The sequence below is a fragment of the Giraffa tippelskirchi genome, chromosome 8, assembly GCF_054371585.1.
Source record: "Giraffa tippelskirchi isolate mGirTip1 chromosome 8, T2T-mGirTip1v1.2.pri, whole genome shotgun sequence".
Lineage (NCBI taxonomy): Eukaryota > Metazoa > Chordata > Mammalia > Artiodactyla > Giraffidae > Giraffa > Giraffa tippelskirchi.
Genome location: NC_137282.1, coordinates 19,288,952 through 19,310,338, shown reverse-complemented (window position 1 = coordinate 19,310,338; position 21,387 = coordinate 19,288,952). Strand labels below are relative to the sequence as shown.

The following is a 21,387-nucleotide window of genomic DNA, read 5'->3' as shown; positions in this document are numbered from 1 at the left end:
TGAGTTCTCAGACACTTGGCTGGCATCTGAGGCTTGCTTGTGGGTGTGGGGAAGACCTCTACACAAGTTCAGATTGGGTCTGGGACCCCTTTTCCAACTCCATCCCATCAACTTTCTCATTTTATAAACGGGGCAGTTGAGTCCAAGAACACCTGGTGACTCTGTTCAGAATACAGAGCAAGTGACCCAGACTCCCAGCCCCTAGTCCAGTTCATTTCTATCATCCAGCACCACCCCCCAAAGCTTTGAAATAAATGTCTGAGTGCTTTAAATAGGCATCTGCAGTTTATTATTATAGTGGAAACTTTGAGTCTCCACTATTCCTCTACGTGATTCCAGCAGCAAGCCCAGTGCCAGCTGAAATCACACTGCTGACTCTCGGCCAGGGTAGTTCTGCACTAGTTGGATCCCAGATACTCTAGAACAGAATGGCAACCACTCCAGGAGCTGGACTTCTGGCAGAGTGCGTGTCCAGGACCTGTGGCGGGAATCCGCGTGGCCAGAATTCATGAAGGTGAAAGGGAGACGAGTGTCCCGTGAATGTAGCATTTTCAGAAACTGGGTTCAGCACACTGGTAGAGTGAGAATATTCTTAGTCCACTTCATGGAAATGGCTCACTTCTTCCCCCGCCTTGGGCATCCACCCCAAGGAGATGATTGCCCTTGGAGGCAGAACAGTGAAGAAAGGCTGGGGTCCATGAAGATACCAAGGGGCTCCAGTAAGCAGAACGAGTCTCCAGTGCACAAAATCCTATGAGGATGGAAATGATGGATGTGGTGATCATGGAGGGAAATTGGCTGGGGGCAGAATCGAGCTGAGGGCAAAGGGAGACCCCTTTGGGGAGACATGGGGACCCCTTTACTCCTTTCAGGGCAGTGGAGGTGCTTTAAGCTTTCTAAGTCAGGGACACATGCGGGATGGTGGTCTCAACATCAGACTCTAGTACTTTCTGCACTGAACGCTGCCCAGCCCTGTCTGGTTCCTGAAGGTATCCAGTTCATTCTAGTTCTATTGGTACCTGGGATCCCAAAGCACCTGGCAATGCCTGGGAGCAATGCCACGTTGGTGTAGATAGCAACACAGGTGGTGATCAAAATGACAAACTATCAGGGAGTGGGGAGGGGGAGGCTGAGGGGGAGCCTCTTCCAAGGTTGCAGGTACAGAGTGACCTGATGGTGACAGTAGAGGTCATCAGTGTTTGCAGGAAGATAAGCCTGGCTTCAGTTCAGTTCAGTTCAGTTCAGTCGCTCAGTCGTGTCTGACTCTTTGCGACCCCATGAACTGCAGCACACCAGGCCTCCCTGTCTATCACCAACTCCTGGAGTTTACTCAAACTCATGTCCATTGAGTCGGTGATGCCATCCAACCATCTCATCCTCTGTCGTCCCCTTCTCCTGCCTTCAATCTTTCAGAAGCAGAAGATATTAAGAAGCGGTGGCAAGAATACACAGAACTATACAAAAAAGATCTTCATGACCCAGATAATCACGATGGTATGATCACTCACCTAGAGCCAGACATCCTGGAATGCGAAGTCAAGCCTGGCTTCACAGAAGCCATTTTCCAAGGACTCCCTCAGGTGGAGTCCTGCCCTCTGCTTCTCACTGCCCAGGCATCTCAGCATTCTGGGGGCACAGCCTGTCTAGTAATGTCTTACAAGGGGGTGAAAGAAAAGAGAAGGGACACTTAAAACGAATTCCCAAGTCCTCCTTGGAGAAGCAGCGTGATAGGTTTTGTCCCTTTAAGTCTGTGTGAGGCTGGAGGCCCTCCCCGCTCCGCAGGCGCTCCTCTGCCAGGAGCTGGAGCCAAGTCAGGAGTGAAGGCCAGACTTGGCACGTTGACTGACGGCCCAGAGAAGCACGGAGCTATCTGATGCTTCCTGAGGGCGCCTGCGTGGACCCCTCATGAGAGGAAGGGCGGAACCGAGTCTGCCAGGCCCCCACCCTTGGAGAGCTCTCTGGTGTCTGACCCTGGGGGCTGCCCCACACAGCAGAAGGCAAAGTTAGTTCCTGCTAGCTCTGGCCGGATCAGCAATCCACTGGAGAAGACCCCAGTTTCTCTCTTCTCTCATTCGTGTTCAACACAGGCAAGTAAGCTAACACGATTCTAGCAAAATAGAACAGCTGAAAGAACTTGTTTCTACAAGGAACACAGATGAAGAGAATAGCTATTCACACCACCCCTTCCTTTCACTCCAGGACCTGTACGCTCAGAAAGAAGGCCTATTCTCCAGGGAAAGGAGAGGAGATGGGCAATGTTTTTTGTTGTTTGTTTCAGGGCACAAGAAAACTCAAGAAGCCTGATCCAACTATGAAATGTGAATTTTCTTACACCAATAAATCTCATTTTTCATTTGCCTACTCTCCAACCCAGAGAAAGAAGAATCCAAAAGCATCAGCTCTAGATAGCCTGTCTCTCCAAAGAAATGCAAAGAATGTTTAAAGGATGCAAGGTTTCCACCATAAGATGCTCTGAAAGTCAGAAGCAGGAAAAATGGAAAAGGATGAAGCAATCCTTAGTAAAAATCGCCTACCCAGACTGCTTCTTTATTCACTGAAGCCCTGGATGGTGGCTGAAACGTGAGAAGTAGTGAGCATTCATCTCTTTTTGTTCCCACCTTTGGCTTAACGGGTCTCCAGGGATTGAAGACTCAGGGATTAAAGTACAGGCAAATTCCCTCTAGAAATTCCACACAGAACGGGAAAAGCCAGTACATTCTGGAAGAATTTTCATCATGTCATCTGGGGTTACCTCCATGTTGCAAGTTTTTATGGAGTTTTCCTTTGCTTTTTATATATTTTTTTTCCAGATTGTTTGAAATTTTTCTTTATAATAAAACTGAACTATGTCATAATCAGGAACAAAGTAAAGCATACATGCAGCTGTGGTTTTCTCCTTCTTCCAGAGACCTCAGTAAAATAAAAACACAGGGATAAACTCAACAGTCAAGATAACTGGAAGAGACAGTGAAGGACAGACCCCAACACATTTTTAGAAGAAGGGAATAAAAGCCCATTCATGGATAATCAGATCTCAGAAGCCATATTGCAGAATGGGGATGGGGCTGGGGGATGGGGTGGCAGAGGAGAGAATTCCAATTTTCTGCAGATGCACCATCCAGTTGGTGGTACACTACAGGCTCCTCACCCACCTCTGAGTTTGGACCCTTGACAGCCAAGCAAAAATCAGAGCTCCCTCTTCTCCAGTTATTGGCATCCTTTCTGAGAAGTAGCACTTTTAGATGCTGGAGTAAACACCCCCCCAGTTTTTGACCCTTGAGAGCCTCCTAGCCAGACTCCTCTTTCTCGTCAACCAAAGTGACGCCTGCTTGTCAACAAGCCCCATAAAACAACCGCATGATGGCACTGTGAAAGGGTCATGAATGGAATCCATTTAATCCAAGAACCTAGCACACGCTTCCTGATTTGGGGACCATAGTATCGACAGAATATTGGCTCAGTACCTGCCTCAATGTGTATGGGAAAAAAATTGATTGATGTATTAATGCTTTCAGTTTATATTAACATAAAGTTGACTGGTTTCCCACCTTGAGAATCAGCCTGATAGAACACAGAAGACTTAAATATGGCTATAGGAAAAAATGTAATATGATCAACCTCAACAGTGTAAAAACAAATACCAGCTGTCAGAAAATGAGAAGAATATGGGGAGAAGAAGGGTGTAGTGCTCCTATCTTAATCTCATTTCGCTGGGGCTCAAGAGGCACCTTCTATGTCAATCGGTGCAGCCATTATGGAAAGTAGTATGGGGTTTCCACAAGAAATTAAAAATTCAACTGCTATATGATCCAGCCATCCCACTTCTGTGTGTATATGCAAAAGAAATGAAAAGAAGATCTCAAAGAGGGACCTGCTCTCCCATGTTCATTGCAGCATTTCTTTTTTTTTTTTTAACAAAAGCCAAGACAAGGAAACAAGCCAAGTGTCTACCAGTGGATGAAAGGATAAAGAAGATTTGGTGTATATATGCCAGAAATAGAACTCCTGCAAGTGACAAGAACATTTCAGTGGGTTAGTTTCGGGTGCTTGGGTAGTTTGATGGGCTATGATTTCCAATTTTCACTGCTAAGCTTTCAAATCTCATTAAAACAGCTCTTTGTTGCTATTTGCTGAGTTCAATCAGCAGAGATTCAGCAAATAAGCAGACACAGCAGGTTCCCTCTTGGCAAGTAAAATCAGGGACCTCCAAAGTAGACGACTGAGAAGGAAAAATGTGGTTTCAGAGCTAAAGCATGGTGAACACCTTCCTAAGGATTGTCTTCTGTCGATCTTAATTGATCTTTAATACGTGAATGGTCCTGGAAGAAAAAGAAGACTCTCTTCTCCCCGATGGTTGCAGTGTTTGCACTGGCAGCAGTCCGGGACGAGTGCATTGCCCAGGAGTTTGGAAATGTCTGTAAATGTCTGATGCAACCTGGTGTCCTGAAGAACATTAATTTAAAAAAAAAAAAGTTCTGGACTAGGAACTGTCTCTTTTAGATTTAGAACTGCCTTTAATCCCCTCGCTGGCCCTTACCTAGGTTTTTTAAAGTTTTTCTTAGCATCTGGCCAGAAGAATCATGAGAAAAACACTGCAATGGCTCCAAATTTATTGCATGTCTCCCAGGGGCAAGGGACTATGTTGGTGCTGAGTCAGATGGAGTCCTTTCTCAGGTGGCTCTCAATCTAAAGACAGAAGTGGGATGCGGCTCTGAGAACTATAACTCAAGGTCCAAAGAAAGAAGGACCCTGAGAAACGCAAGGCAGGGACAAGTCCTACAGAAAGAGCTAAAGATCCACGTGCTCCTTCTGATAAGACTTGCAGATTTGCAACGTGGATGTGTCTAAGAACCCCCGTGATAGTGACAGAGGGAGGTCAGTCAACTTTGGGGTGATCAGAGGAGTCGGGGACTTGTATGAGAATGCAGGGGGAGACTGGTCTTTAGGGTTGTTTTTTTTTTTAATTTTTTTTTATGTGGAAGGACCATTTTTAAAGTCTTTATAGAATTTGTTACAATACTGCTTCTGTTTTATGTTTTGGATTTTTGGCCTCGAGGCATGTGAGACCTTAACTCCCTGACCAGGGATTGAACCCACACCCCCTTCGTTGGATGGTGAAGTCATAACCACTGGACTGCCAGGGAAGGGTCTGGCTGTAGGCTTGAGTCATTATGGAAACAGGACCCGAGAGGACCAATCAAAGGCAGATGTAAAGAGAGCCAGCCCCTCAGTGCAGTGACCTCCCCTCCCTGAACTTGACCCCCTGCCTTTGGTCTTCATGTGTATCTCGAGTGTGCTCAGGCTCTAACTTGGTCAGCGGGGACACATTCTTGCCTGTCTTCATCCTGTCACCTTCTCTGTCTTCCCTCCTGAGCAGCCAGGTCTCTGCCTAGTAAGGACTCAATTACTCAGTGACCCACATGACCAGCTTGGTAATGGCTGCACAGATTTGCCTCTTAGCAACCTGTCTCTAAGAATGCGCCCTGTCTCTCCACAGGAGGCCAGCAGGAAGACGTTTGAGGGCTTGGACATGTAGTCCAGCCTCTGACCATTTGTGTCGAAACTTCCTAAATCCACCCCGACAGACAGCCTGCCCGCCCCCAGCCCCTCCTGCCTGTGAGTGACTCACAGACCCATCCCATGAGTGTCTCTACCTAGGTAGCATTCAAGAGGATTAAGGTCTGAATTAAGGGCACAAAGCCCCTCTTCTCTTCAGCCCCAGGGCGGCTGGGTTGGGTAGGGTGGGAGGGGGCTCCTAGCATCGGGGAGACCTGGCCCAGCATCAGCAAAGAGAACAAGCCACTACTCAGGCTGGCCGGCTGTTTACATCAGGGACACAGGCCCCACACCAGCTGCCCGGGTTTGCGGCTGCTGACAGGCCGGGGGGATAATGTGGGCATTCATCCCCCCAGCTGCTCTGCACAGCTTGCGCTTGGGGCGCAGAGGGGAGCGAACGGTGGGGAGAGGGAAAGCAGAAGGAGCAGGCATCCGACTGCAGGGCCCTGTCAGCTCCAAGCGGAGCCATGGGCTGCAGGGGAGGATGCATTCTCTTGCCTGACCTGCCAAAATCTCTAATGAGGCTAGTTAAACATTCCCAGCATTTCCAAATCATCTTCATGATAGTTTCCCCCAATGAGCTGCCTGCTAAGAAAGGGTGGACAGGCCCAGTACCCTCAAGCCAATTTGGATGCAGTTCAACCTCCTTTCCCCACCCCGTGAAGATGAGCTGGGTCAGTAATTCTGTGATTGCCTGATAAGAGTCCTGGGTGGAAAATGAGGAGAACTGGCCTCGGCACCATGACCATGACCTCGGTGTAGTTATGTAACTGTTCCAAGCTTCTGTGTCCTCACCGTTAAAATGGGCATGCTAACGGCTGCCCTACCTACTTCACAGGGTGGCTGTAAGGATGCAATGAAAGAACAGCCATAAATCATGCCATACATGACAGACCAAGAAGGCCTCGAGACCCGGGGTAGGCAAGCTTTTCTGCAAAGAACCAGGTGGTAAATATTCCTGACTTTGTATATCATGTAAGGCCTCTAGTGCACAGTCTTGTGTGTGTGTGTGTGTGTGTGTGTGTGTGGTTTTTTTTAAACAACCCTTTAAAAATGCAAAAATTATTCTCAGCTCCTGGCCTGCAGACACACACACAACAAACAAACAAAAATCCTGGTTTGCAAACCTCTGATCAAGACAAGCCGCAGATGAGGACTGGAAGCAGGATCAGCCTTCAGTGGCTGTGATAAATATAAATATAAATAAATATTAATAAACACATGAGGATAGTCTGTGAAAGTGATTGTCACTCAGTTGTCTCTAACTCTGCAACCCATGGTTGGTAGTCTGCCTGGCTCCTTTGTTCATGGAATTCTCCAAGCAAGAATACTGCAGTAGGTTGCCATTCCCTTCTCCAGGGGACCTTCCCAACCCAGGGATCAAACCCGGGTCTCCTGCATTGCAGGCAGATTCTTTACCATCTGACCCACCAGGGAAACCCTGACAAGTTTGTGAATATAAATAAATATACATCTAGGAGTTCTTAAACAAGATGGCCAATGGGCTTAGGTTCAATTTATTTCACTAATAGGGGCCACAAGTCAGAAAATACCATGAGGATGTATATTTATTTGATAGTCTGTGAATATAAATAAATAAATATCCTCATGGTATTTTCTGACTTGTTCAGTTCAGTCACTCAGTCGTGTCTGACTCTAAAGAACCAATCAAACTAAAGACAAGTTCTGTGTTACTTGGAAGAGTTGTAACCTCTGCAGCCCACGTTCCCACCTATGGAAACAATGAAGACATAACACTCGCCTTGCCCACCTCCCAGAGTCCTTGTTAAGGTAAAATAAAACAGCTTCCATCCATTTGTGTGTGTGTGTTAGCCACTTAGTCGTGTCCAACTCTATGGGACCCCATGGACAGTAACCCACCAGGTTTCTCTGTCCATGGGATTCTCCAGGCATGAATACTGGAGTGGATTGCCACGCCCTCCTCCAGTCCATCCATACAGTACTAATTTCTATGTAAGTTCTAAACTCCGGGGTAGTGTATTTTCATCTTTGGACCTTCCAAATTACTCAGGCCAGTGACTTAACACTTAGCTCAGTTCAGTTCAGTTGCTCAGTCGTGTCTGACTCTTTGAGACCTCATGGACTGCAGCATGCCAGGCTTCCCTGTTCATCCCCAACTCCCAGAACTTGCTCAGACTCATGTCCATCAAGTTGGTGATGCCATCCAACCATCTCATCCTCTGTTGTCCCCTTCTCCTCCTGCCTTTAATCTTTCCTAGCATCAGAGTCTTTTGTTCTTTACATCAAGTGGCCAAATTATTGGAGCTTCAGCTTCAGCATCACTTGTGGCCCCTATTATAAAATAACTTGAACCCCAGCCCATGGGTCATCTTGTTCAAGAGCTCCTGGAATATCTTGCCATTTACTGAGCTATTTGTTGTCTAGACTGGAGTATCCACGCTCATTGCTTAGTGGTCTTAAACTGGAGGCCAACCTTCAGCCTCAACTTGGCCCAAGATGTTCACTGGGTCCTCATGATGAGACCCAGAGCAGACCACCCTGCCTCCCCAAGCCAGTGCTGCCTGGGTGCAGCTCCTGCAGGATGAATGGGTTAAGACCTTTATTTGGGGATCACTACTGCCCAGGTAAGAGGCAATTAATGTTACTTGTGACAATGAGCACATAAACAGTACTTTGTTGACGATGGGTTTTTAAGTTGTGTTGTCATTTCTCCCACAATACCCTAATAAGGTAAGCTGGCTTTGTCATTGTCATCTACAAAGGGGAATATTGAAACATAGTATTCAAGGCACTAACGTCCACTTTTATGGGGCACTGGTTTCTGGCTCTTCCTCTCTCTGGTGAAGAGTCACATCCCTGTTTCTCCATGTATGTCTCTTTTTATGTTTCCTTGTCCTCACTCCTTGTTTGAAAATATTAGAAGAGGCTCAGAATAAAGCCAGGATGAAAACAGGAGGGAACAAAGAGTCTGTCTCATGGTCTGCACTTGGAAAGAATTTTCTAAAAGAGAAACGGCAGATCAGTACCATGATCTAGACTAGAATGATAAAAGCAGCCAGATTCAGATATACCCATACAAGAGGCAGCACTGATCTAGTAAATGTTGCTTTTGTTCATACTGTATGGAAATGTGATGAAATAAATGCAGCACTTTAGAACCAGATTCTTAGATAGAAGAACCTTCTTTTTTTTTTTTTTTACTTCTACTTCATACCTTCTTTCTTTTTTTTTACTTCTTTTTTTTTAATTGGAATATAATTGCATTACAGTTTGTTGTGCTAGTTTCTGCTGTACAATAACGTTAATCAGCAGTAAGAATACATATATCCCCTCCCTCTTGAGCTTCCCTCCCAGCCCCTCATCCCAACCCTCTAGGTCATCACATAGCACTGAGTTAAGTGCCCTGTGCTATGCAGCAGCTTCCCACTAGCTATCTGTGTTACACACGTGCTTGGTCACTCAGTCGTGTCCAACTCTTTGCGACCCCATGAACTGTAGCCTGCCAGACACTTCTGTCCATGGGGATTCTCCAGGCAAGAATACTGGAGTGGGTTGCCATGCCCTTCTCCAGGGGATCTTCCCAACCCAAGGATCGAACCCAGGTCTCTGGCATTGCAGGCAGATTCTTTACCAGCTGAGCTACCAGGGAAACCCCATGTGTTACACACAATAGTGTATAAATATCAGTGCTACTCTCTCAGTTTGTCCCACTCTATGTCGGTAAGTCCATTCTCTACACTTACATCTCTATTATTGCCCTGCAAATAGGTTCATCAGTACCATCTTTCTAGATTCCATATATATGTGTGTGTGTTAATATACCATTTTTTTTAACTCAACCATAAAAAGGAATGAAATTGAGTCAGTTGTAGTGATGTGAATGAACCTCATACCTTCTTTTGACAAGAAGGGCTGTGTGAGCCAGAAAGGGTGGGAGCTTTTCGGGAAGATGGCTGGTGTACAGAGCTGAGCCCGGCCCTGCAGATTCTGACTCCAGACCAGCCTGTTGTCTGCTACAGCCTGTGTTTCCCAAGGTGTCAGCTGCCACCATGGCCACATCCCTGCACGGCTATGGTTCATGTTTGTCATTTCATTGTTGTGGTCTTGAGAAATCTTTTCCCACTTCAGATGAAGAGCGCTGTCATTTCTAACTGGACGCAATGTTTTTCCTCTGAATGATTATTTCATTCTGTTAGTGCATAGAGCTAGAAGGTCAACACTACCATTCCACTGCACTGAGTGAAAGTTCTATTGTGGAGAGGAAAGTTCTAGTCTTTGAATTTAGACACCTCAGACACGGACCAAAGATCTTACAAATGTCTGACCCCAGTCACAAGAGGGAAAGCATGGAGGTTCAAGGTAAGTTTGGCATCCTCCTGGGAAAAACAACCCAAAGGACCCATCATAGAGATGGTGACCATTTGCACCATTTTCACATAGGAAGGAAAAAACTTTAGAAATGAAAACCTAGCTCAAGACCAAAGTAGTCCTCATGAAATCTTTTCCTGACTTGCAGGCCAAGTCATTTCCTTTCCCTATTCTCCTTTTGTGCAAACTTTGATGATAAATATGGCTCTCCAGGAGTTATTTACTTAAGTGTCTACCTCTTCCACTGGCTTGTAAGCTCCTGATCTGTTGGGGCTCTGATTACTTATTATTATGCCCTTAGCCTAGCCCCATGCCTGGCCATCGTAGTCACTAAGAAATATTGAGTGAATGAATGAATGACCTGGGACTAGGTCTTAGAAGGCCTTGGTTACCCAGCAAAATGATGCAATCTCAGCCATTGTCAGTGATGTCCACAGTGGGGTATGCAAAACGATCCATTGGAAGACAGGGAAAAAAACATTAGAACTGCTATTTGTGCTTGCCAAAAGATGAACAATGAAAATAAGCTTTCCTAATATTTTCTCTGAATCTAGAGTAGTAAATTGATATATACATTAAGAACGAGGGTATGCATTTAAAACATTCTAGGCTACTGTTACATACAATAAGAAGTCATTGAAAAATTCTGAACAGGGAAAGACCATGAAAAAAGGGAATGTGTAGGAGAATTGATCTTGTAGACTGGAGGGACAGAGGGCATGAATTGGTATGGAAAACACTACAGAGGTCTCTGCACATGAGATTAGAGACAAGTATAGGGGCCATAGGAATAGGTGGGGGGAAATCTACTAAAAAAACTACTTCCGTTATCATTATCTTCATTATTATCATTGCATCAGCAAGATGAAGTTTCATATTGGCCAACAATAAGCAGAAAGCCTTAGAGATTCTAAAATACAGTTGGAACCTGGGGCGGGGGTCGGGAGAGTGGGCAGACAGAACTCCAAGGTAGACATAGAAGGCTTGGCCCCAGGCTTGGAGTCTTGTAAGTGACACTTTAAATTTTTTTCTCCACTTGTTTGAAGGGGCAGCAAATAAGGACCGCCCATCAGGGCTGCTCAGTCCCCAACGTGGCTTCTTAATAAAGACTATTTATAGCCTCAGGTGGTTGCAGTAACATTTCGCAATTGCTGCGTGGGTGGGGAGGACGGCGGGTCTGGCGTGGCTGTGTGCTGACAGTCTCCTGGCTGCTTCCTGCTGGCTTAGGAAAGAACAGAAGAAGGTGTATTTGTTTGTCAGTTGAGCAACCAGCCATCACCTGGGCTATGCCTCACTCTGTTCCTTTAAATATTAACCATCTTTTAAAACATTTGGATTCCATGCCCAAGGCCAAGGGGGCCCCCAATAGAAAGGAGAGGAGAAAAGAGTAGAAGAAGAGAGGAAAGGGAGGAGGAGTAGGGTTTGCTGTATCAACAACTTATCTATCCCACAAACAGCAGTGGAGCATCCACCCTGACACAGGGTTGGAGAGCTAAGTAGAAACTGATTCCCATCCTAGAGACCCCCAGTCTAGCAGAGGATTCAGACGGGCAGACACAAGACGACAGGGAGAGGCTAAGCCCTGCCCTGCCCGGGGCCTTCTCAGCATCTCCCCGTTCCAGAGACGCTTCCATAGGAGAGAGAGAGGACAAGATCAGAGATGTACAAGTTTCCAGGGTCTATGTTCCCAGGGCAGTGATTTTAAAACTTCATTGAGCAAAAAGTGACTTGGAAGCGCTATTTAAAAAGCAACTCCTGGCTCAGCAGGACTATGTCAAGGGCTCTGGAACGGGGCCCCAGGACTCTGCATGGGTCCAGGTCTCTGAGTGAATTCAGATTGAGGCGGCCCCTGACCACAGAGGGGCGCTGCCCTTCCAGGGCAAAAGTCTGGGCCTGGTGCTGTGGGCCTCGGAGCGAGTCCCCCAGAGGGTGATGGAGGAATCTGGAAGAAAGGAATGGGAGCAGTAGAGATGGTTAAGGCAGCAAATGGAGAAAGAGAAAATCCAGCTTTTAAAAAAAAAATTTAACCTTTTCTTTTGTATTGAAGTATATCCGATTGACCGTTTCAGGTCAACAGCAAAGGGACTCAACCATACATACACGTGTCCCTTCTCCCCCAGACTCCCTTCCCATCCAGGCTGCCACATCACATTGAGCAGAGTTCCCTGTGCCCTACAGGAGGTCCTTGTTGGTTATCGATTTTAAACATAGCAGTGTGTACATGTTGATCCCCGGACCCAGTTTTCAAGAGAGAAAAGGACTGTCTCTCTAAGGAGAAATGAGCGAATGCTCCCAGGGGCCCTGGCACTGCTCAGCTGACTGATGTCCATGTGTTAGCCATGATTTTGCTGCTAAGTCGCTTCAGTTGTGTCTGACTCTGTGCGGCCCCATAGACGGCAGCCCACCAGGCTCCGCCGTCCCTGGGATTCTCCAGGCAAGAACACTGGAGTGGGTTGCCATTTCCTTCTCCGGTGCATGAAAGGGAAAAGTGAAAGTGAAGTTGCTCAGTCGTGTCCGACTCTTAGCAACCCCACGGACTGTAGCCTACCAGGCTCCTCTGTCCATGGGATTTTCCAGGCAAGAGTACTGGAGTGGGGTGCCATCGCCTTCTCCGAGCCATGATTTTAAGAAAGCACAAAGCATTGTAAAAGGAGCCAGCCCTGCTAGAGCCCTGGGTATCAACAGCACCCATGGAACCCAGTCTTCTCTTCGTCACACCTCTTGTCTTTCTTCCAGGTCTGTTAGCAGCCACATCTTCTCCTCTGCAGGTGCTGAGGCTGAATAAAGCTGGGGGCTATGGAAGGTGGTGAGAGGTGCGGTAGAGGGTGCGGTCCATGTTCTGGAGGAGGTACGCTGACTTGACACCGTCTTCAGTGACTTGCCTGGTTCTCGGGAGTTCTATCTAACTACACCCCGCCCTCTACAGCCCCAGGCTTGTCTACACCAGAGCAGTGTCCGGTGGGCTATCGGAGGTGGCCTCAGTGGACCAGGCTACAAGGAGGTTGAGCCCTGATGGCCACCAGCAGTTTCCGCTGGAGGGTACAGCCCTTGTTCCTCACCCTGGTGGCAGCAGGACTGTTCTCTTAGTGAAACTGGTTTTTGGCCCAAAGCTGAGCCCCTGGGGTATGGCCGGTGTGACCCAAGCACCATTTGGTTGTTTCTTGACTCCAGGCAGGTTGCTTCTGTTTATCCTGGCACAGTCCCTCAGTCAGCTGAGCTGTCCCAGGGCCCCTAGGACTATTGACTCACTTCTCCTTAAAGAGGCATTCCTTTTCTCTCTGGAAAACTCTATTTGGGGATGGACGTGGACGCCCTGCTGTATTTAAAACGGATAACCGACAAGGTCCTACTGTATAGAAACTTCCTCACTTCTCTCCACATGGCTGTCTCCTCCCTCATTCTCGAAGCTTCTGTGCTAGTACTAGCTTCCCAAGGCTCTTCCTTAATGGTCCCCTTTCCCACTGGTGGGGGTGGGGGGTGCTTATCATACCGACTCCTGTTCCCATGCACCCCACCCATCCAACTACAAGTTTCGGGGATCTTTCTCCTGGGAGTAACTGGACACAACGGTTGAGAACTCCCGCTGACCTGAGTCTGAAACACCACCACCTGCCAGCTCTGGGGCCTGGTCACTTCCCTGTTCTAAGTTTCAGTTCCCTTACCTATAAAATGGGCAAACAATGGTACTTACGATTAAGGTTAAATGAGCTAATAGTTAGTCCAGAGCCTGAAACACTGTAGCTCTCCATGAATGATTGCTCTTCTCCTTACTCCTATGGACACCCTCACTTTCACCCTCATCCCCATGGATTTAGAACAGAGCAGATGCTCAGTGAGTATTTACTGAATTTGCAGTAAAGATATGCAAATTCTCTCTGGATCTATTAATTAGAACATTTCAATAAGGACTGGGTAACTCAGTGTTTTTCTTTATTTTATCAGTGTTTTATGGTGTTTCCTCTATTTGAGGGTTTGTTCACTCTATTTGAGTGGAATTAATCTAGGCTCGGGCAGCTTTTTCTTAATCACTCTTCTTTTGCATCCATCGATTCATCGTGTTTTTCTCACTTCTGTTCTCATCCTATTTGCTGTCCACATGTCCAGGATGTGCAGCCATTTAAAAGCACTTTAAACTGAGTCTAAGTTCTCCAGATTTAGAGAGGAAAAAAGCTACAGAATTCTATAAAGTCTGTTAGAAAGTTTGAATTCCGCTTCCCCCACTGTTCCTTTTCCACTTTGTGAAATGAAATGGGAAGAACTAAGTAAACTCCAAAGTCCCTCTTAATTGCAATGGTCTGTGACCTCCTTCTGTGCACAGCTGGATATTTTAGGGTCAAAAAAATAAAGCAACTTCTGTGAACAAACATAGTTTCAATGACTAGTTTGACTCCCTGATATGGATAATCTCAGGAAGGGAATAGATACAATCTCTCTTTGCTGAGCTTCTTTCCTGTTTGCCTGGAGTCACTATTGGCCATGGGCATAGCTGAGCTAAATGTCTGGATGCTTTTTTTAAGTTCCCTTGAGGCCAGGGATTCTGAAGAAAGATAACAAGGGTGGACTGAGCTTAGAATGAACTAGGCTCTTTCAGCGATCTTAATCAAAAGATGGAAGGTTAAATATGAAGAAGAACCACCATAAAAGTAAGTGAAAAGTGGATCAACAACTTAAGAGAATTCCATCCCCATCCAGGAGAAGTTGAACACAAGCCTCATCGATACCAGGGAGGCTGATGGAGGGAGTGCACCCCACCTGACCCCTAACCAGGAGACCCCTGAGTCAAGGAGCCTCTTGCAGTGCAGAAGGAACACCCTCACCCCAGCAGGGAGGCCTAGGGACAGTCCATTGACCTGTCTCTTCCTCAGTCTCTTATCCAGCATGACTCACTTTGAATGCAGTCCTGAGCTACTGTTTCTCATCATCTTGTAATCCAGTCTCCTTTTGAAAAGCGTCTTCTAAAAATCTAATATGACTCTTTCCCTGGAGATTGCAACAGGCACCCACTAGGCCCAGGGCTGTTCCACCCTCATCTGGTGAGGCCAGTGCCAGCTCTGGGGCCTCCTTCTTGCCACTCTCCTTTGACTGCTGGTGAATGGTGATTGGTACACTTGTCTCAACACAGACCCAGAATCCCACAGTCAGAGACAGGTCCTAACTGAATCATCCCCTCAATTAATGCTTCGTAAGCATCGTCTACGTGCCATTCGGCCAGGCCCATGGGGTGTCATGATGGATGAACCAGGGCCCCTGCTTTTCAGAAGCTCCAGAAGGTACACGAACAATTCCAAGAGGATTGGCATTGTCTAAAATTAGGTACAGAGGAGAACTTCCCTGGCAGTCCAGTGGTTGAGATTTTGCCTTCCAGTGCAAGGGGTGCCATGAGTTCAATACCTTGTCAGGGAGCTAAAATTGCCTCGCAGCCAAAAAACCAAAATATAAGCAATGGAAGTAATATTGTAGTAAATTCAATAAAGACTTTTAAAATAGCTCACATCAAAAAAAAAAATTAAATTAAATTAAAAGTACAGAAGACTGGGGGATCCAGAAGAAGGAGTGACTAGGTCTGCCTTGGGGCACTGGCAAGGTTTTGCAGGTGGAGAAAGGAAAACACAGCCAGGAACAGATGGCAGAGTGAGTGTTGAGAGGCAGGGGTTGGAGGACCCTGTTTGGGAAGTGGTGGTGGTTGCAGGGGAGCGGGAACACCGTGCACAGGGCAGGAAAGGGATCAGAGAAGAGCTTGTAAAGCTGGGTCGCTGTCAAGTGTGAAGAGAAGCTAAGGTACTTGGACTCGATCCTGTTGGCAACAGTGTATTCACCAGATAACTTAGCAAGGAACTGAAAAATAATATGAGTCTTAGGTCTTCCAATATAAAATTACCTGTTCAGTCAGCATCCTCATCAAGTAATTAGAGGTTAAACTTGAGAAGGGATCAGTGGGGCAAGAACCTCCGAGGCAGCCATGGGCGTAGTCTTGACTGGTTGAAGCTGCTGTAGAAAGTGGGGATATAGTCACTCTAAATCTTCAGTTTTCTGATTTAACTCCCCCATAAACCAAACTTGTTTCACCTCGCTCCTCAAAGGGAGTTGGCTCGGCTTTCCTGTCACTGTATTCCTGTGAGAGATGATAAGTAATCAGGTTTCTGTCAAGGTGCTTCGGAACACACAAGATGTCCAATAAATACATTGAAATGTAGTACTGCGGCTTCCCTGGGTGGGGAGATGTTCAGAAATTCCAGCCAGCATACATCCCTACGTAGATAACCTCCTTGGAGAAAGTTGTCCCCTTGGAATTTTAACAGGCATCTTTGAGGCGGAAACATCCGGTAGCAAGAGGGGACGGGCATAGCCTATCAGATCAACCGAACCAAATTTGGTGACTGTGAATATTACCATTCTCGCTGTTCAAAATAATAATTGTAAGGCAGCAAAGATAAAGCGTGTTCTATAGGTCTCTAGCTTTCTGGCTTGTTTGGGGGAGGGGGGTCAATTAAACTGGGGTTTTTTTAACAGCAGAACACCTCGGAGCCTTGAATATGCTTCTGAGCGTGTGAATTCAGAGGAGGTTTTAGACACCGTGTCTCTCGAGTTCATTTGACTACCAGCTCCCTTCTATTTCTTGGTCCACATTGCCTGGAGCACTCCCCCTCCCCACCAAGACCCTCAAGAAACATTAGCAGCCACTCTCTGGCCCTGCTGTGTTTCAAGAGGAAAAGGCCAGTTTCGGGGGAAGTTGGAGGTGACCTGTGAGGCAGGAACTAGCAGCAGAAGCCCCAGCCGCAGCGGAGTCACCTACGACCATGAGCGTGTGCCTGGGCTGGAGCCTTTGGGGCTGACCTGAGCGGCTTCCCCTCTTGTTTTTGGCCATGACCTGCTCTGCCCTCCACCTGCCACAGCCTGCGTGACCACCTCCTAGTTACCAGCACTGGCCGGGAGCCACATCCCTAATCCTGACCATTCCTAGGCCTTGATATTTTTAGCCCTGGCGCAGAGTTTGTTACAAGAACTCAGCCAGCGGGACCCAGGGCTACCTCGTGAATATTCTCTCATGGCTGTTCACACTGGCTTATGAAATGTGACTCTCTCACCTCACATTTTAAAGTTACTATTCGGTTCTCTTGGTGAGGAGGGGACAGGAGGCTCTTTTAGGACTCCTTTTGCTCCATATTCTAATTCACAGAGTTAGTAATTATTTTTGTTGGTTTTGTTTGCGTTCTCCAGGGTTTGATCTGCATTGTCTTGTTTTCATCTCAGACGCTTCAGTTATCTTTACCTGGGGGCATAATTTGGTTTTGCTTCCATGTTTAGTGTTAATAAAATGTGGTTTTTTTTTAAAGTGACCTTTGCAGGGGGTCACGGTGAGTTCAGCGGCACTGAGCTGGAGGACTCGTCCCCTTTTTACCAGAAAGAACTCTGCTCTCCTGATTTGGCCCTTCTGGGTTGTCACCTGTGAGTCTCTGCCCCTCTAAAGATACTCCAGAATTCTCTTTGCAAAGCAAAGCTGATTTCTGAAACCTCAGGATCCATTTTAAAAATTAAATCCCAGCTCCTCCATGTGAATAAGGAAGTGGTCCGCTAGCTTCAAGCTTTTCTTTAATCAGTATTAGTTTTATTCAAGTCAAAAATGCTGGTGTTTCTGGCGATCCAGTAGTCAAGACTCAGTGCTCCTGATGCAGGGGGTATGAGTTCTATCCCTCGTCGGGGAACTAAAACCCCACATGCTTGCTGCGCAGCGTGGACAGGAAAAAGGGGGGGAGGGAGCCTCACAAGGAGTTCCCGGGTGGTCTAATGGTTAGGATCTGGCACTTTCACTTCAGAGGCTGGGTTCAATCCCTGGTCAAGGAACCATCCTACATGCCAGGCAATGCAGCCAAAATACAAATAAATAAATTAATTAAATAAAATAAGATTCTTATTGTTAAAAAATAAATGAAGTATTTTAAAAAAAATGTCCTCCTGCTGCCCCCTCCTTCCACTAAGTCTTGATTCCTTTTAAAGCCTCATTTTACTCAAAATAATACACTTTCTTCCATTCTCTTATTGTCTAGGACTATATTTCCATCTGTTTATGGGGAAAAAAAATCTCTCTGGAGGGCCTGTGAGCTTATTACACTCAGTCTGTCCTGAGATAAGGCCCACCACCCTCCCCAGCCCACCCCTGCCTCGCTGTTCTCAGACATCTGACAGCCTCTGCGCAGCTGAGCAAGCTTAGATTTCTCAGGCTCATGGCGTCTTCCTTCTTCCCCATTCCACCCATCTAATCTAGTTTAATTCACTTTTTTTTTCCAATTCTGAATCAGTAATTCCTCTTGCAGGAATGTCTTTCTCTTGCTCCTTTCTGCTGTTGTCATCTCTCATCCTCTCTTTTCTGAACAAGCTCCCTGGTGATCTTTATGAGAACAGCCCCTCCTCTGAATCCACCCTCTACTCTGCTGCAAGAAAGGCTTAATCAGCAATGAGTGCTCCCCTCCCCTCCCCTTCCTATCAAAACCCTCCCACTGGAATCTGGCCTCAGGCCCTCAGCAGTAAATGGAGAAGCAGCCACAGGAGCTCAGGTCTTCTAGAGAACAGTTGCCGGTCACTGTGTATCTGAACCAGGAGACTCTGACTGCTCCTTTACCTGCTCACCCAGAACTGCAGGGGCCTTCCAAAAAGGACCCACGTTCCCATGGATCTGGGGGCCCCTCCAGGCTCTCCCTCTTTCCTGGTTTCCCCACTTTCTGTTCTATGCTTCATATCAAAATCTTCCTGTTCTCCTAGCTCCCAGCTAGTTGTGGCCCAGTAGGACTCTCTGATGAGTTTTGAAGGTTCATTCTTGCCTCACCCCAGGTATCATGGTCTACTAGCCACAGACAAGCCCTATGCTTCCTGGTGACTGGGATGCTGCAAACCAGCCCACTGGTCGAGGGGGTCCAGATGGGATGCTCAACACCATCAGGTTTGAGAGATAAAGTTCACTGGCAACCTTTTGGAATCCATAACAAAGCTTTCTAGTTTGTCCATTCATTGATTCATTTAACAAATATTTATATACAGAAACTTATCAAGTGTCAGGTACCTTCATAGTGTTGAGGATCCAACAGTGAGGGTGTCAGACCAGGCACCTGCTCATGCAATCTCTATTCTGATGCTGGAGGGACAGGGAAATAGATCTGTCAGCTCATACACAGCATCAGGAACAGTCAATGGTTCCCAAAGTCTCAAGCTGTATGATATGCAAGTGACTAAGTAGGAATGGCTATTGAAGACAAGATCTTCAAGGAATTAACCTCTGAGTATTGACATGTGGCACTAGTGGTAAAGAACCTGCCTGCCAATGCAAGAGACATAAGAGAAGTGGGCCCCATAAAGGGGTCAGGAAGATCCCCTGGAGGAGGAAATGGCAACCCACTTCAGGATCTTTGCCTGCAGAATCCTACGGACAGAGGAGCCTGGCGGGCTATAGTCCATGGAGTAGCAAAGAGTCAGACACAACTGAGCAAGTAACACGTTCCTGGAGGAGAGGGGCAATGGGGATGTAGCGAGAGGGTCCTGGGATTCAGGGAGCCTGAAGATGTGAGCTCCAAGGCCATCCTATTGCAGCCCCAAGACAGAAGCAGTCATAGGTTGCAACAGGGGAGCCATGTTGTAGAAGCAAAAATATTCACATTTAACCCCGGCAGGCCCTGCACACACCCTACTATCATCTCAGTTCTACTCTCCTGTACAGTGGACATCCTGAAACAAAACACACGTCTGTTAAAATACATGCAAAAATGGCACCCTGATACTTATGCACAAGTGTCCAGTGTGCTAGTATAAATTCAAACTCCAGGCAAAATGACCTCCTTGACCTTTTTAATGGCCTAATCAGCAAATCTCCCTTGAGAAGGGCTTCCTCCTATCATGATTGTCTTTTTTCCTGCATAACTGTTTTTTCCTTGACTACTATGTAATGGTTAAAAAAAAAAAAAAAAAAAATGAAAGGAAGAAAAAGAAAAAAAGCAACCCTACGAAATAGAGGGCACTTTGAAATCACGAGGACCGCTCCGTTCTCTGTCAAGTCCTGCTACCCTGGCCAACAGTGAGGCTTTGGGATAAAGTTAGGCCTGTATGAAGGATGAATGGGCCCAGTCTATCTCCTGCAGAGCTCTGCTATGTGGATGGGGCCAGAGTCGTCACTTGGTTCATAAGCTTTAATAGAGCGTCTTTCATTCAAAGATCCCAGGACACTTCACAGCTGCTAAAATGATCCTAAGCAAATATTTGTAGCCACACAGTACAGGTGGGTCTGTGGAGGCACCGAGAAGAAAAAAGGACTGACCAAAGACCCCAAGAGTCAACTGCAGAGGCAGGTCCAGATTCCAGGACCTGGACCCATTCAGAGCGCTGTCTGCAGGCCCAGGCCTAGAAAGGACCACTGGGGCTTTGTGATGGAGATGAGACTTGACCAAACAAATTTGAGATCCACAGTAACAGCCAGATGTGAGCCCACCAGGTCCTAACCCTATGTCACTTGAGCACTTGTGCGTGGTGAGTTGGTGAACTGCTGCTATAAGTGGTTGGGAGCTTTAATAATTAAAGCCCTCTAATTAGATTGACAGCATCTGTCAGACTGAGCTCATGCACTAGCGTGTGTTCTGTGTTCCTGGCAAATTCACATTCAGCTTCAATTATCCTCATTTCCTGTGTGCTAGGGCCAAAAAGACCAATGTAAAAAACAATCACACGGCCATATTGCCAAGATCAGGGCAGACACAATACAATCCACTTGTGTAGGCTATAGGCTGGGATCCAAGTCAGGGGGGCAGAGAGAAGATGGAATGTTATGGTCTGAATGTTTAAGTCTCCCTGAAAATTCACAAGATGAATTCTTAACCCTTAAAGCTGATAGTATTAGTAGGTGGACTATCAGCTTTGGCTTCACTGGTGGCTCAGTGATAAAGAACCCACCTGCCAATGCAGGAGATGCAGGTTCAGTCCCTGGGTTGGGAAGATCCCGTAGAGGAGGAAATGGCCACCCACTCCAGAATTCTTGCCTGGAAAATCCGATGGAGAAGGGAGCTTGGCAGGCTACAGTCCATGCAGTCTTGAAAGAGTCAGACATGACTTAGTGACTAAACAACAACAATTAGTAGTTGGGGCTTAAGAGGAGGTGACCAGGTCCTGAGGGTGAAGCCCCCATGAATGAGATCAGCACCCTTATAAGAGACCCCAAGGAACTCCTTTGCTCCTTCTGCCATGTGAGGACACAATGGGAAGTCTGTGACCTGGAAGAGGGACCTCACTCGACATGCTGACATCATGACCTTAGACTTCCAGCCTCCAGAACTGTGAGCAAGAGATTTCTGCTCTTTGTAAGCCACCAGATCTGTAGTATTTCGTTATAGCCACCTGAAGGGACTAGGACAAAGACTGTACTTTGATATGGTCCTTTGGGATGGGTGCTGCCCCATTCTTGCCACTGCTGACCTGAAAATAAACAAAACTCCACAAAACATAGAG

The 21,387-nt window shown here is 46.7% G+C and overlaps 1 long non-coding RNA gene across 2 annotated transcripts; it reads right to left on the bottom strand.

Annotated features, from left to right (window-relative positions):
- Nucleotides 1-266: 266 nt before the first annotated feature.
- LOC145517773 (uncharacterized) lies at nt 267-21,133 on the bottom strand. Of its 2 annotated transcripts, XR_014062317.1 has the most exons (5): nt 20,922-21,133; nt 18,962-19,033; nt 15,785-15,894; nt 1,509-1,653; nt 267-751 (listed from the first exon to the last, which is right to left on the bottom strand). It is a non-coding gene; the product is annotated as an uncharacterized LOC145517773 (long non-coding RNA). The 2 variants fall into 2 exon arrangements; XR_014062318.1 differs by lacking the exons at nt 15,785-15,894; nt 18,962-19,033; nt 20,922-21,133 and adding exons at nt 6,684-6,738; nt 9,432-12,520.
- Nucleotides 21,134-21,387: the final 254 nt, after the last annotated feature.